The sequence below is a fragment of the Hipposideros armiger genome, unplaced genomic scaffold (genome assembly GCF_001890085.2).
Source record: "Hipposideros armiger isolate ML-2016 unplaced genomic scaffold, ASM189008v1 scaffold_351, whole genome shotgun sequence".
Lineage (NCBI taxonomy): Eukaryota > Metazoa > Chordata > Mammalia > Chiroptera > Hipposideridae > Hipposideros > Hipposideros armiger.
Window position 1 is genome coordinate 1,773,807 of NW_017731701.1, and position 16,030 is coordinate 1,789,836.

Genomic DNA, 16,030 nt, shown 5'->3' on the forward strand with positions numbered 1-16,030 from the left:
ATGTTACCAAGGGTAGAAGTCTATGGCATCCTCAGTGATAAGAAATACTGCCGAGCTAGAATGTCTTCCTTCATGACCTTTTTTACTGTACCCCCTAGTAAGAAATAATCACTTCCTTTCTGAGTCTCCACAGCACTTGATGCATTCTCCAAAATGTCTCATCTCCAAAGGTGGGAACTGAGTTTAATTTATCTGTATGTCCTGCTCCCCTCCTGTCTCCCTCAGCATGGAGCACAATGTCCTACATAAAGAAAACAGTCACTAAATGTATTTTGAACTTGGTTTTTGGATTTGAGCATTCTGAACCAAAAACCTGAGTCAAAACATGAAAAATGTGAATTTCCAGTTCTGTTTGGTGATATCACATGATTACAGTTAAGTACAGGGCTCCTTATGTTGTTATTGTGATTAAGTAGGGGGTTGCCAAGTAAAGATAAATGACAGGAAAGAGGAGACTGCTCCCCAGCGCCATTCCTGTTTCTGCAGAGGGGGAGAGGAAGCTGGAAGAAGGATCAAGGATAGAGGTTTAAAGGGGCCAGATATTAGTAACCACACACATCTCCAGGTTACAGTCTGATTAGGATGTTTTAAAAGATGCTCTTAATAGCAAATATCCTTAATTAGTTTGAGGAAAATCTAAGCCTGGTTCTTAAGCTTTCTGGGGTCATGGACTCCTTTGAGAGTCTAAGGAAATCTCTGACCCTATCCCCAGGAAAAAAAGCACACATACATAACTTGTGTCCAATTTTAAGGGGTTCACAGACTCTCTGAAACCCATCCCTGAACCTCACATTAAGAATCTCTCTGGCACTAGATTTCCTCAGATCCCTGGCAGAAACAAAACACCAGGGGTTGCGTTCATTGTAATTCTGAAAGAAACTTTAGCCTAACCTATGCAAAGAGAGTAAGGACTTTAGACAGGATGCTGTGCTTGATCCCCTCATGTTCTAGCAGGCTCAGCTCTGTGTCCTTCCTGGCCTTTCATAGGACTCCAGGCACGCTTCTCTCAGAGCATCTCACCACTATGCTGTCTGTGTCACTGACCTCCTTGCACCCCAACTAGATAAGCCCCTGAAGGGCAGGAACCTGCACCTTCTTCCTCTGTCTCCCAGAAGTCAGCACAATATGTGGCACTCATTTGATAAATGTTTAATAAAGAAGGAATGAATTAACTTACCAATTTATTGATTGTTGCATTTAGTTACAATTTACAATAGTAGGGATAAATATATTTATAAACTACTAACACTGTCCTACTATTTACTTGAATGATTTCAGAAAGCTTATTTCAGTTCACCTTTTCCCAAGGCCTAGGCTACCTTCTAGTGGCTATCAGGATTCCTGGCCCACCCTCTTGTGCAGGTGAAACCTTAGCCAGAATCCCACCATCAGACTGAGAGTTGCTACAGGACTGCTTTCAAAGGATAGAAATGCAAAATTTCCCCCAACTTTGCCCTTTCCAAAAGATCAGCTGTCCCCAAGCACCCAGGTCTCACGTCTTCCGAAACCTGCTCTCTGACTCTCTGTGCAATGCTTGGCCAAGACTTTTTCCCTGATTTCTTGGTTCCCCGACTCTCCTGATTTGGGACCTGTATCTTGAATTCCATTCAGGCCTGCGATTTACAATTGGGTTTCACACTTGCTACCCTGATTAACTTCAGGTGCCCCAGGAATTCCTCCTCTCCCCCTCCCAATTCAACATACAGGGAGAGATCACTATAACAGCCAAGTGTGGTCAGGCACTATATTGGATTACATACCCTATACCCACAAATTAAATTTCTTGCACAATGGTTTTGAAACCAATTGTCTTGACTTAATGGCCAGGGAGACAGTTAATCTTTTGTTTAGATCAGATGAGGAAGTTTTTACAATTTTGATTTATAATTCACAATGTTGCTGTGAGTTTGTATTGAGAAAGAATTGCAACTTATTGGAAAAGCTAGCAAGCCAGCTGCGGAAAAAAAATTGAATACCTACCTCACACCTATTCCAAAATAAATTCCAAATAGATCACCTAAGTAAATGCAAAATAAATGAAACCATAAAATACTAGAAAAAAATCAGAAAATTTTTATGATCTCAAAGAAGGCTATGAAAGAAAACATTAACTATGACTACATAAAATTATAATTTTCTGTTTGCCAAAAGTATCATAAACAAAACAAATTTATTGACAAACTGATAGGGAAAGCGTTCCAATATATATGATAGATAAAAGGCTAATTTCCTAGATAAAGAATTTTCAGGGCCGGCCAAGTGGCATGTTGGTTAAGAACTGGCTTGAGATGCCAGAGGGCCCCGGTTCGGATCCCACATATGAGGGCCAGTGACACTGCCCTCTGCAGCTAACATGGTGAATGGCAGTTCACCTGGGGCTGGGCTGCCGTGGGTTGCCGGCAACGGCATAGACTGCAGCTCCGTGCTGCAGTGGGTTGCCATGGGCTACCCTGTGAAGCGGGCAGCCAGCAGCCGCCCGTGAGCGGCCGTCCAGAGGCCGGGGCTGATCTGCCTCGCCCGGGAAGAGCGCAATGATGGTGCCAACTTGGGCCAGTGAAGCAACGTCCTCCACAACTAGACTGAAGAACAAAANCGCCCGGGAAGAGCGCAATGATGGTGCCAACTTGGGCCAGTGAAGCAACGTCCTCCACAACTAGACTGAAGAACAAAAGGACAGCAACTTTTCTGTTCCCCTTCCCCCTATTCCCCAGCGCTGTTCCCTCCCCCAATAAAATCTTTTAAAAAAAAAAAAAAAGAAAGAATTTTCACAGGTTGGTAAGAAAAATACCAATATCCCAAAAGAAAAGTGATTTAAAAAAACATGACAGGCATATTACAAAAAATACAAATGGCTCTATACTATATAAAAAGATACTCAGTATCACAACCAAAAAATATATACATAAAAACTACACTAAAATTAGATTTTTTACAAATAAATTTGGAAACTACAAAAAATTGACAATGCACTGCTCATAGAGTGTTTGGGGAAACAGGAACTTTCATTCATTGTTACTGAGAGTATAAATTGATACAACTCCTTGGAGGGCCATTGGGCTGTCGCAGCTATTAAAGCACAGGTAGACATAGCCTTTGCCTCAACAATTTCACTTCTAGAATTTATTTTATGCACACATGCACAAAGATATACCTATTTATAATATAAATATGGATAGATATTCACTGCTGCCTTGTTTTGTAGTAAAAAACTAGAAATTGTTTAAATACCCATTAATACTACGTATTAATACAGTTAAAGTACTCTATATAGTGGATTACTATGCACTTGTAAAAAAGAACGAGTGACAATATCCAAGATATACTGTTAAGAGGTCGGGAGAGTGTACGTGTATATAATGTGACATCAGAAGCATTAAGAAAGAGGAGGGTATACCTGGCAATAGTTATTGTATCTGGGGAGAGGGGTAGACTTGTTGGACAAGGAATTGGAGTAAAAGGTGTACTTTTCACTATTTACTCTTTTACATGATTTACATTTTTCCTTATGTGCTCGTATTTACCTTAAAAGAGAAAATATAAACATGTAATATGTTGCCTCTTACATAATTGGTGTATACTGAGTTTGCTTTACTTTTCATTATACAGGGAAATGGCCACACCTGATTCTCTAACATCTAATGGATTGCTTTTAAAATCAAAAGATAATGAGGAACTCTGGTTAAATACAGAGAATTTTGCACTTTCATTTATCACTAGTTCCTCCCAAAAACCCACCATAGAAATAGGAGGGAAGAAGGTATAAATCCACAAGGACAAAGAGAGTAAGAGGGGAGACAGCAGCAGATGCAAGACATCAACACATTTTGGGGAAGATGGAAAGCAGATTGAGGAGTGGTGAGTGATTTGGCAGAGACAGCGAAGAAAACAACAACCTAATTCCTTCAAGGGTTTGCCGATGAGAGTCACCTTTCTGAATGCCCAAAAAACTTCAAACCATAAGAGACCAAGTACCTCAAAGTTTGGAGGAATGAAGTGGACCATAAACATGGAGATTTTTTAAGGTGGAGCAGAAAGACCTCCATACCTTTCCCTCCTTTAAGCCAGGCTGTTCCTCTTTCTGCCCGCTCCCAGTCCAGCTCAGGAACGCAAGGCAGAGGACAGGCAATTCGGTCAGACTCTGGGTTATGGGTCCCTCATCCCGTCTTTTCCCTGCAGCCCTGCACTCTGAGTTTCCAGGATGGAGAGAAACAAGCACACAATTTCCCAGGCAGGGGATTCCTCTTTTGGATAAACTAAATATCGAAAGAGAAAAGACCTCCTGAAACTGATATTTGGAAGTTCTTCACCACAAAAACTACCTGACCATCTACACTGTACAGTCTTCCAGATGTCAGGTTCACTCCCAAATAGGGAGCTTTCAATCAAATATTAGTGCCTTCCACCTAGAATGAATGTCCAGTCAAGAAGCACTAGATACCTGAGCAAAGGCTCCAAGCGCAAGAAAGAAACCATACCCAACCAAAACAATAACAAAAGGAACTTGAAGGAAACAGGCAAATGCAGGAAGCAGAAGACAAAGATAAGATCTGCATCCATAAAATCAGAACAAAATTTGAGACAGAGAGAGAGAGAGAGAGAGAGAGAGAGACAGAGAGAGAGAGAGAGACAGAGAGACAGAGAGAGAGAGAGAGAGAGAGAGAGAGACAGAGAGAGAGAGAGACAGAGACAGAGACAGAGAGACAGAGAGACACACAGAGAGAGAGAGAGAACACAAGAAGACGAGCAAGCACTAGAAAAAGCTTTCCTGGAGATTGAAATTAAAGAATTCAATTCAAGAGTTATAAAAAAAAAATCTAGAAGACATAAACAATAGAGGAAAAAAGACAAGAAAACCAGATAATCAATTCAGAAAGTGCAATATCTAATTATTAAAATTTCCGGAGTCATACTATTGCACTCTCAATAAGTAAGACATAAGTTTCTGTTGTATGTGAATTGCCAACAAATCTCAGAAATTTCAAAAACAGTAATGAATGAGGAAAACTCTGGGTTCTCACATATTGCAATAGAATAAAAAAGTAGATGAAACAAATCTTAACAGGAAAGAGAAATCCTGTTTGGTTACATCAGTACTCATTTTTATTTCACAGAGAGTTTTTTGGTTTTTTCCAAGACTTTTCTTGGATGTCTGGAAGAATTTCTGATTACAGATTGTGGGATTGCTATAAATAGTTTATACTTTGATTAGTTTCTAGCTATATCATGTTGAAAAATAAGCAAGTCATGGAAATTACGACATACCTAATTGCAGATGAAATCCCCCTTTCCTTAGATGCAAGTGGGGTTTGTTTTTATTTAACCTTTTGCCCTTTTGATTTTGACCAATGCTTACGGACATTAATGAAAGCTTAGGAACTCAACCAACCAAAACTATGGAGTCCCGTCACTGTAGATCAAAACCTCTGAAGGAGGCAGAATGGTCCTTAATTATTAGCTGTTGCTGCATAGCAATGCATTAAATAAGATTAAAGAAAACAGAGCTTGCTTGGTAATTTATTTTCTTCACTTACAACCCACTGTGAAAATAACATCAAAGAAAACCATCTCGCCTTTGTTCTCTTTGTCCAAGTTTAAATTACAAAACTTCTGGGCAAGGCTCTCAGGCAACTTCTTCCTTGGCTGGTAAGGCCAGGTACTGGTTTGCTTAGAGGAAAACCTGGGTTTTCTCTACGTGGCAGAAGAATACAGTGCCAGCCAAAGCCCATGTAATCATTCTCAGACTTGGTGCACCCTCAGGGAGAATTATTAGTAAACATACTTAATTTGAAAATCTATTTTTTGGGGGTTTTTTAAGGTTTTTTTTTAGCTGAGCCATCCTGCTACCTGTTGGCAGCTCAGCGGCTGCTCAGCTTGGGCTGGACTCGAACCGCTGTTGCTCAGAGCTCACACTCTTGAGCGAGCTCTTAACCAACTGAGCCACTTGGCTGGCCCTTGAAAATCTATTTTAACGTTTAAAATTTATTTGCATCATCTTAGCTTTTGGCCTTAGTTCTTTGTTTTTCAACACACATGTCAAGATCCCCATGGGAGGGGGCGTGGCAGCCAGGAAAATGGAAACAAATGGAAAAATCAGTGTGAACTGGTTGTGCCCTAGTGATGAACACAGTACTGCTCCTTGACAGTATCTCTCACCCCCCTTGACCTCACAGGCTACTTTCTTGGCCACTCTGCCCAGGTCTTCCTCATTCCATTTGCCATCCATGACCAGTCCACCCAGTCTGATGGGCTGGCATCAGTTCTTCCCACACGGAGTTCTACCACACTTGAGGTTCCCTTGGCCATCAAGGTCACAGGCTCAAACGCCTAGGAGGACCATGCAGGTGGTCCTTGGGGCTTAGTGCAGCAGTTGAAGCAGCTCATGCCAGCTTCAGCCAGGGTGGTCATGCTGGAATGCAGGCTTACTTTTGCCAGGCCTTTTAATTCTTTAAAAGCAACAGGAAATCAAGAAATTTATGATGAACTCTCCTAGCTTTTAAATGGTGGATTAAGTATTTTTAAAGCATTGTAGGGCCAAGTGAAACTGAACCATCAGGCCAGATTTGGCATTCAGGTTGCCAATTTGCAGACTTTGCTCCAGGCTTTATAGGAACATCATCAGAAAAAAAGGGGCGGGCAGTCCACAGGTCCATAGTCAAATATAATACATCTGGGAATGGTGCGTATCATACCACTCTTAGATATTTGCATTAGTACCTTACAGTCCTGTGGTGTTTAAAACATACACAAACAAACAAAATCTCTTTTTTGTTTGTTTGTTTTTGTTTGTTTCAGTGTTCTCTGAGTTTATTTAAACATCTAATTCATTCTCATGGAATACCTTTTTGTAACTGGCATTCTTCTTATGGCATTTTTCTCAACTCTGACTTCAGAGCTAGACAAAAGCTATAAAATACACAATTAACTGTCAATTAAATATCTGGAAGAATTTGGGTCCCAAGAGGAAGGTTATGAAAACAATTCAGGGTAGAATGAAGCAGAAAACAGATTGGTTGAGTTTAACGAACGAATGTAGCCAACTGGGTGGGAGCTGCATGACACAGTAGTCTAGCATGACACAGTAGTTTCTTAGTGATTAAATATCTTTTAACCTCAGGAAGATTTAGCATTAAAAGTAGAAATGTTTAAGAGACTCAAATCCCATAGTATTAATATTTTTGTTTCAATGAGCCTGTAGAAATTGGTATTTTCTGTATTTGTAATGTGAAGAAAATTTGGCATAATGAAATAACAAAATGGCTTTGTGATTCTAATTTAAAATGAAGAATTGTATAATTGATTTAGACTTGTGGTTTTAAGTTGAAGTTTTATTGTTTATAAATAGCATTAGAATATATTTTAGAGAACTTAAAGTTTACCCTGTTTATATGTTGAAACCATTATATTTATAAAAGTTACTAGTATTTTGGAAGTTTTTTTGTAAATCAAATAAAATACTTTAAAAAGAAACAAAATATAAATATAGTTTAAAATGCTTTAAAAGGCTTAATTGTTTTAAGTGGGATCAAATATTAATCTTTAAAAATGATTGGTAGATGAAAATAATATGTCCAGAATTTGCTTCAAAATAAACAGAAATGAAAGGGAATTTAAATGAAACAATGAATTGATAACTTTTGATGCTTGGTGATGAGCACATATGGAGGTTTATAGCATTCTCTGCACCACTTTTGTATCTATTTATAATTTTCTATAATACAATTAAAATGATTATTAAAATTTACTAGATAAAAATATATAATATTTGCAACTTTAAAATTCTACGTGTTTTACAACAGGCAACAGTGCCTGATGAATGGATGGATGAATGGATGAACAGCCTGCGAGGTGAAATGAGGTATTATCGTCCCTTTTCACAGATTAAAACAAAAAACAGAAACAAAATTAAGGCCGACTGAAGTTAAGAAAGTTGTCCTTGTTTTGTTTTATTTTATTTTTCCATTTGTTTTTGTTGTGTAGATTTGAGATATAAGTGAAATCAAATCAGAAACAGACTCATAGATACAGAGAGCAAACTGATGGTTGCCAGATGGGAGGGGGTGGGAGAATGGGTGAAAACGGTGAAGGGGAATAAGAGGTAAAAACTGCCAGTCACAGAAGCCACAGGGATGTAGTATAGCCTAGGGAATACTGTAGTAACTATGTATGGTGACAGATGATTGCTAGACTGATCATGTTGATCACTTTGTAAGGTAGTTAATGTCTAATCACTATGTTATATACCTGAAACTAATATATTGTATGTCAGCTATAATTAAAAAATAAAATTTATAAAAAAGAAAGTTGCCCTTGATGTCCTGACTATTAGCTCCATGAGGGTGGAGACTGTATTTAAGTCAACTTTACAACACATGAAACCAGGAATTTCAAACACATGAGGAAGAGAATGGAGTCATGTTCCAATAGAAACATGTTAGAAGCTCAGGCCCTTCCCCACAAAGATTTTAATCTCATTTATAATTCATTTTCAAAACACAAATCTTCCCAGTTTCTCTGAGGGAGTATGCCTGCCTCCAAACAAATAAGGAATGGCACTAAGATACAGAATGGAATCATGGATTAAATCACAAGCAGATGGCCCAAAGCAGAAAAACAATGTATTCTTCGTCCCCTCAGAAATAACTAATTTAGGAAACACAGCGCGGGACACTCCTGTGTATTTGCAGCTCATGGCTTATTTTTAGGAGATTAAAAATATTTGCAAGTCAGAGCAGAAACTGCTCTTCTGCTGCCTTGTAACTTTCTTCATCTGTAATGTAGTGTGTTCACTGAGAAGCAGAGAACATTTGCGTGATGGCCTTAGGGAGTGTTAGAAAAACATTCTTTTCTATTTGAGCAGAACTCAAGAAAGTCCATCATGGCAGGAGGCTGGAGGGCTAGCGCATGGAAGAGGGAAATAATGCTGCACAACAGACGTTTACTTTTACTTTCATAAGAAGTTCAAGTGGAACTTGAAACCTTTGTTAAGAGCCTCCCATACCTCATAAGTGATCCTTTCACACAGTATAAGCAACACATCTGACAATTCTTCAATATTTACCCAGCAATGGAGATAAGTGGGGGGTAGTGGTGGTAGGGGACAGGAGAGACGTTATTAAATATAAAAAAGTGACAAGTGTCAGTATGCAGTAGTAATCTAAACTAACAAAATAGAGATTTTTTTTTAAAGATCTTCATAGACATTTCATATGTGATAGAGATGGCATTTCAAATTACCGGGAAAAGATAAATGATTTAATACATGATGCTTGTAAGGCCTGGACCAAGAGGTGGCTTCGGAAGGCTTTAACTCTCCCACACCCTCAATTCTCCCTTAGATCTTCCCACTCTTTGATATAGGTAATTCACATTTTCTTAAACAATGTAAAGTGTCATGCAAACAAACATAGAGGCTCATGCTTTTCCAGTAATATTACCACCCCAAGACCCACCCACATAGAAATTCTGGAGTTACTATTGAGTGTTGGGACACATGCATCTGTATATACGTGTTTATTTGTATATTCATAGAAAAAGGTCTGGAAGAACGCAGATTGAACTAGTGCATGACAACTCGGCGGGGGCAGAGAGGGTAGTGGGCTAGTTCAGTTGGGAGCAGCGAAAGGGGGTACAGTAGAGGCTGTTAGTTACCACCCCACCACCCCACCCCTGCATCTGTTCTTTCCTGTATAGTAGTGGTTCTCAGCCTAGACCTGCATCAAAATCACTAGGGAGTTTCTAAAAAATGTGGAAGCCCATAGTTTTCAAGTAATACTGTTAATCTAAATTTCACTGGTTTAAAGTTTTGTTTGTATTTAACTTGGTAAAATTTGTTTTGCTTTATAGTTGTATAAAAGCTGTAAGGAAAAAGAATTTAAATGCAGTTTTATATTTGAACATTTTCCAGTGTCTTCTAATGTAGAATTATTATTTATATTTGTCTATAATAAAGTAATTTAAGTCCCATCCATCCAGAAAGTTGTGACAATTTTACTCCTTTAGAAGTTATAGGTACCTGACACAAGTGTGAGAAACTCTGCTTCTTAGGGAGATTGTCCCACAACAACCAAATAGGGGTGAGCAAGCACTGATTTAGGGTCAGAATGAGGTCAGGGTTTTGTCTTTCCCACCAAATGCCTATGTGACTTTAACTTAAACAAGTCCCTTCCCCTCTCTGGGCTTCAGTGTTTTTACTGGCAAGTGAGAATGTTGGACCCCCATGATGTTTAAAGATCTTTCCAGCTTTGACTTTCTCAGATTCTCTGTTTTAACAATAGAGGGTAGCTTCCAGAAGGTTTGTGGTTTGGGGGGAGGGAAACCCTCCTGAAGTTCAAGTGTCACATTGCCCCCTTCTGGACCTTTGTAGTGTTCACATGAATGAGATTATTAAAAACCCATAAGCCTACAATGGACAAGCTGAAATATTACAGCCCAGTTCCTTTTCCTCTTCACAAACAATTTAGAAAGCCAGAGTTTACGGTTTTCTAGTAGAAGTATTAGAAGACAACCCAGGAAAAGAGAAAGGGCAAAGGGCATTGTAGGTGTTGACATAGACAAGGGCACTGGACTCAGGACCTGAGTTTTACCTTCATTTAATTTCCCCAATGTAATAAGTACTATTAGCTGTTCTTTACCAAGTGCTTACTATGTACCAGGAACTAGTTGTTTTTTTTTTTTAATCTTTCCAACAACTTCCAGCCAGTCTAGAATATCTATGTCCTGAGTGACTCCTGCTTTTTCCCACAATTTTTCCCTTTTCTCTCTCAAAGTATTCCCCATTCTGTGAAGATGGCTCCTTTCCCATTTCCTTCTAGAAGCTTTTTTTTTACTACTACTGAGCACACTGTTACACCCGAGGCCTGTATCTCGTAATCTAGTCCTTGACTTCATATACTTTCTGTTTTATTTGTGTGAGTCAAGCCTCCTCATGAGCGCTCCCTGTGTACGTGTGTCTGTGTGCAGGGCATCAGGTCTGTTCTCCCACATTCCCCTTTCAACCAGGAACACTGCTGCTCACATTGGGCTTGACAACTCACAAGATGACTATTTTTACTCGCTTCCTTCACCTAGTTCCTCTGTAGGGGAAATTATGTGTACTTTTGGGTAGTAATCTCTTATATTTACTCTAAAGTAGGAAAACGAAGCTTCTGATTTTCTTCTCCAGACTCATTCCTCTCACATCTTGATAAATGGTAACACATTCTTCCAGATGATGCCAAAAAGCTTAGCTCCTCTTTTTATATCACATAGAGCTCAAATCCTATTGGCTCTACCTCCAAAATATATCCAGAACACAATTACTTCATCCCATTATTACCCAAATCACAATCTTCCCATTATTGCCATTGAATCCAAGTCACCATCAGGTTTTGATTAGATTATAGTTACAGTTTCTATAGCTGGTCTCAGAGCTTCTGTCATTACCTGCCCTCCGGCAGCCCCCCAACATGGTCTGTTTCAAACAGAGCACCCAGGGAGATCCTTCTAAAAGATGTCTTATCATGTCACTTCTCTGCTCAAAACCCTTTGATGGCTTCCAATATTACTCAGAGTGAAAGCCAAGACCTTTAAAATGGCCTTCAAGTTTCTTCCCAAAGTTGTCCCATTCCTCTTTGATGTCATCTCCTCCAAATCTCCCCCTTACTCACTCTACTGCAGACACACTGGTTCCTCACTCTTACGTGAGGGCCTAGGCCTGCTTCTGCCTTCTGCAGTCTCCTACTGATCCTTTAAGGATCATTTTAGGTGTTACCTCTTTTAGGAAGCTTCCCTACTCATCCACCCACCATAAACCAGGTGGAAGTTCTCTCTTTGGTACTTCCAACATCTATGGCTAGCACTATGATTTTCTCCACCTCTGTACAATTATGACTGCTACATCAAGCTTTCTCTCTCATCAGATTGTTAGCTTCTTAAAGGCAGTGATCACATTAGACTTATTTAGACTATATTCCTAAGAGCTACAGTAATCAAGACAGTGGGTAAGGATAGACCAATCAATTAATAGATCAAAATAGAGTCCAGAAGTGGACCCACACATATATGGTCAATTGTTTTTTTTTTTAAAGATTTTTATTTAAAAATATAGCTAACATACAATATTATATTAGTTTCAGGGGTACACCATAGTTCAACACCTAAAGACATGATCACCATAACTCCAGCAATCATCTGACACCATGCTATGCTATACAATATTATTGACTATATTCCCCATGCTGTATGTTATATCCCCATGACTTATTTGTTTTATACCTGGACATTTGAACCTTTTATTCCCCTTCATCTTTTTCCCCCATTTTAAATTTTTCAGTTATAGTTAACATTCAACTATTTTGTATTAACTTCAGGTGTACAGCATAGTGATTAGACATTGTATAATTTAAGAAGTGATCCCCCTGACTAGTCTAGTACTCACCTGGCACTATACATAGTTACTACCATATTATTGACTATAGTCTTTATGCTTTACTTTATATCCCCATGATTATTTTATAACTACCAATTTGTACTTCTTAATCCCTTCACCTTTTTCACCCTTCCATCTGTCACCCTGATAAATCTAGTACCCATCTGACACCATACATAATTATTACAATATTATTGACTTATTGCTTATGCTATACCCTACATCCCCATTACTACTTTGTAACAGCCAATTTGTACTTCTTAATCCCTTCCTATTTTTCACCCACCCCCTTAACCCCCCTCCCCTCTGGCAACCATCGAAATGTTTTCTGTATCTATGAGTTTGTTTCTGTTTTGTTTGTTTGTTTATTTTGTTTTTTAGATTCCACATATAAGTGAAATCACATTGCATCTGTCTTTCTCTGTCTGACATACTCCACTCAGCACAGTACCCTCCAGGTCCTTTCATGCTGCTGCAGATGGCAAAAAGCCACTCCTTTCCATGGCCAAGCAATATTTCACTGTATATATGTACCACCTCGTCTTTATCCACTCTTCCATTGACAGACAGACACCCAGGCTACCTCCACATCTTGGCCATTGTAAATAATGCTGCAATGAACATATGGATATACACAACCCCTTGAAGTAGCATTTTGGGTTTCTTCAGGTGAATACCCAGAAGTCAGATTACTGGGTCCTTCTTTGTCTCTTGTTATAGCCTTTGTTTTAAAGTTTATTTTTTCTGGTATAAGCATTGCTACCCCAGCTTTTGTTTGTTTGTTTCCATTTTCATTAAATATCTTTTTCCATCCTTGTACTTTTTGTCTGTATGTGCCTTTCAATCTGAAGTGATTCTCTTGTAGGCAGCATATGTAAGGGTTTTGTTTTCTCATCTATTCAGCTCTCCTGTTCTTTCATTTGGGACATATTTCTTTGTTTCCTCATTTTGACTGCCTCTCTGTTTGTTTCTATGTATTAGGTAGATCTGCTATGTCTCTTGTGGGTGGTCTTATGTAGTAGCTGCCCTGTGGGGCCCAGGCAGTCTCCTTGGTTACCTGCTCCGGGTGCTCCAGGAGTGTTCCTTGTGTGGGTTATGTGTACCCTCCTGTTATATTTCAGTCTTGATTGCTATTGGCATGTCAGTTGGTGAAACTGCCCTCAGGCTGACTGGCTGTGAGATTTGGCCATGTCCACAGCTTATGCTGTGCTGGGGAGCTTATGAGATGGAATTTGTCCCAGCAGGCTCTGGTGTCTGTTGATACCACCCTTTGGGTGTGCCACTTGTTGGGCTAATTGGGCAGCGTGGTGGTCTGAAGCCAACCTTCAAGTATATTGGTACTGGAGCCTCTTGGGGGGCTCTGGTGCAGGTCACCCACTGCCTGTGACTGGCTGGGGACTACCTGGTAGGAGCTACAAAGTGATCCATGGTTGGTCGCTGCCTGTATTGGAGATGGAGGTGTGTGAACGAGGTTACGTTGTGAACTGAGGACAGCTGCCACCAATACCAGGTCTGGGGTAGCTCTGCAAAAAGCCAGGACACATCGAGGTCTGCTGCCACCTGCTGCCATTGCTGACCCCAGTAAGATTCATCAACCTATAAAGCCTCCTGTGGAGTTGGGTGTGGCAGGATCTCAGCGAGTCAGCAGTGGGGAGATTCAGAGCTCATCAGGCCAATCAGATTCAGATTTGGCCATAAACGTAGTGGGCGGGCTCAACACAGAAGAGATGGTGCCTGCCTGCTGGCTGCATGGAAGAAGGACCCCACACAGGGAAAGTGCCGACTGTCTTCCAGGCCACTCCCTGAGGACACACACCTTAGTCTGCCCCCGTATGTCTCCAGTGCTTCCTGAGTCACTGTCCCATCACCGGAGCCCAGGGTGAGTACATGCAAGCGAGTGAATCTGTGCGTGGGCCCTTTAAGAAGACTGCTGGGTTTTTCTGCGGCCTTGGTCCCACCCAGATAGTCAGAATCCCCACTGTTTTTCACAGCCAGATGTTGCAGGGGCTCCTCTTCCTGGAACCAGTACTCCTGACTGGGAGCCTGGTGTGGGGCTGGGGTCCCTTGTTCCTCCATGGAGAACAACCATGGCTGAGATATCCCTCCCAATTTTCATCCAGCACAGGGATTTGGTGCCAGCTCGTTTTGCGTCTTCATGTGGCTTCTTATTTATATTTTTAGTTATAAAACTTCCGTTCAGCTAGACTTCAGATGGTTCTCCAGGTTGATTGTTCCATAAGTTAGTTGTAATTTTAATGTGTTCATAAAAGGATGCAGGCATAGTGTTTACTCCGTCATCTTGGATCATTCCTGGTCAATTGATTTTCCATCAAAGCACCAAGCCAATTCAATGAGGAAAGGGAAGTCTTTATTTTTTATCCCATTCTGTAAAAATTCTATTATAATATTCTTAAATCCAGTTCACATTGTTCCACTGAGTTAAATAAGATTTAAGCTCAAGAGGGGCTCAAAATTAGAAAAAGAATTTTGCCTTCTCTGAAGAGATGATCACAATTTCAATACAAGAGGAAAAAATAAGGTTAATAACCTCTTAGCAACTTGTGTACTTTGTTACCTTCAATAGAAAGTGCAAATATTTCCATCTTTTTAACTCCTGGAATATTATCCAAATATTTAAAATGCTGATGTTTAAGCTTTACATTAAAGGACATCATACTCTGAAAACAGGCCTGCTTTAAGTATAGTTTGATAATCCCGGAGGTACTTACTGAAAGAAGCTTTCTTCAGCAAAACACTGGTTTCTTGTATTTAGAAAATCAGCAACACAGAATTTTAAAAATCTTAATTTACAATACATTGTAAACTGCAGATAACAAATGCCACATGTATCACAACCAGCACAGGTAAAAAGTTTTTCCAGGTGTTTTATAAGACTTTGTATCTTCCTTTATTTGTTGGTTGGTATGAATTTTGCAGCCAGATCAGTTCTTCTTTTATGAGCCTGGTGATGTCTGCCTTTGCTTTCTGTATGGTCAGTTCATTGGCACTTTGAATTGCCAAGTAATTTTCCACTCCCCTTCCTTGGGTTCTTTGCCAGGTGTGAAGTATGTTCCTATGATTGTAATTGCGGCTTCAGAGTATTCACTGATTCTCTGCAGAGCTTCCTTAGAGGTAACTTAAGGGAAGTCTTTTTTTAACAAATGGTGCCAGATCAACTGGATATGTGTGTGAATAAAAGCTTAACTTCTGCCTTTATCTCACACCATACACAAGGTTAATTTGAGATGGATCACTGACTTAAATATAAAACCTAGAACCAAAATGTTTCTAGAAATATATGTAGGAGAATATCTCCAGGACCTTGAAGTAGATCAAGTTTTTTGGATTGGATACAAAAAGCACAAACCATAAAAGGGGGGAAAGAAGTTGACATTTGACTTACTCAGAATTAAAAATTTCTGAATATCAAAAGATACCATTAAAAAAAACCCAACAGAGCCGGCAGAGTGGCACGTTGGTCAAGAGCTGGCTTGGGATGCCAGAGGGCCCCGGTTCAGATCCCACGTATGAGGGCCAGTGACACTGCCCTCTACAGCTAAGATGCTGAACAACAGCTCAACCTGGAGCTGGGCAGCCATGAGTCGCCGGCGATGGCATAGGCTG

At 39.9% G+C, this 16,030-nt stretch overlaps 1 protein-coding gene across 2 annotated transcripts in view; it reads right to left on the minus strand.

The window, feature by feature from the left end:
* Positions 1-16,030, minus strand: part of NIM1K (NIM1 serine/threonine protein kinase) — a 55,688-nt gene that overhangs the window by 16,570 nt on the left and 23,088 nt on the right. The window lies entirely within an intron of this gene.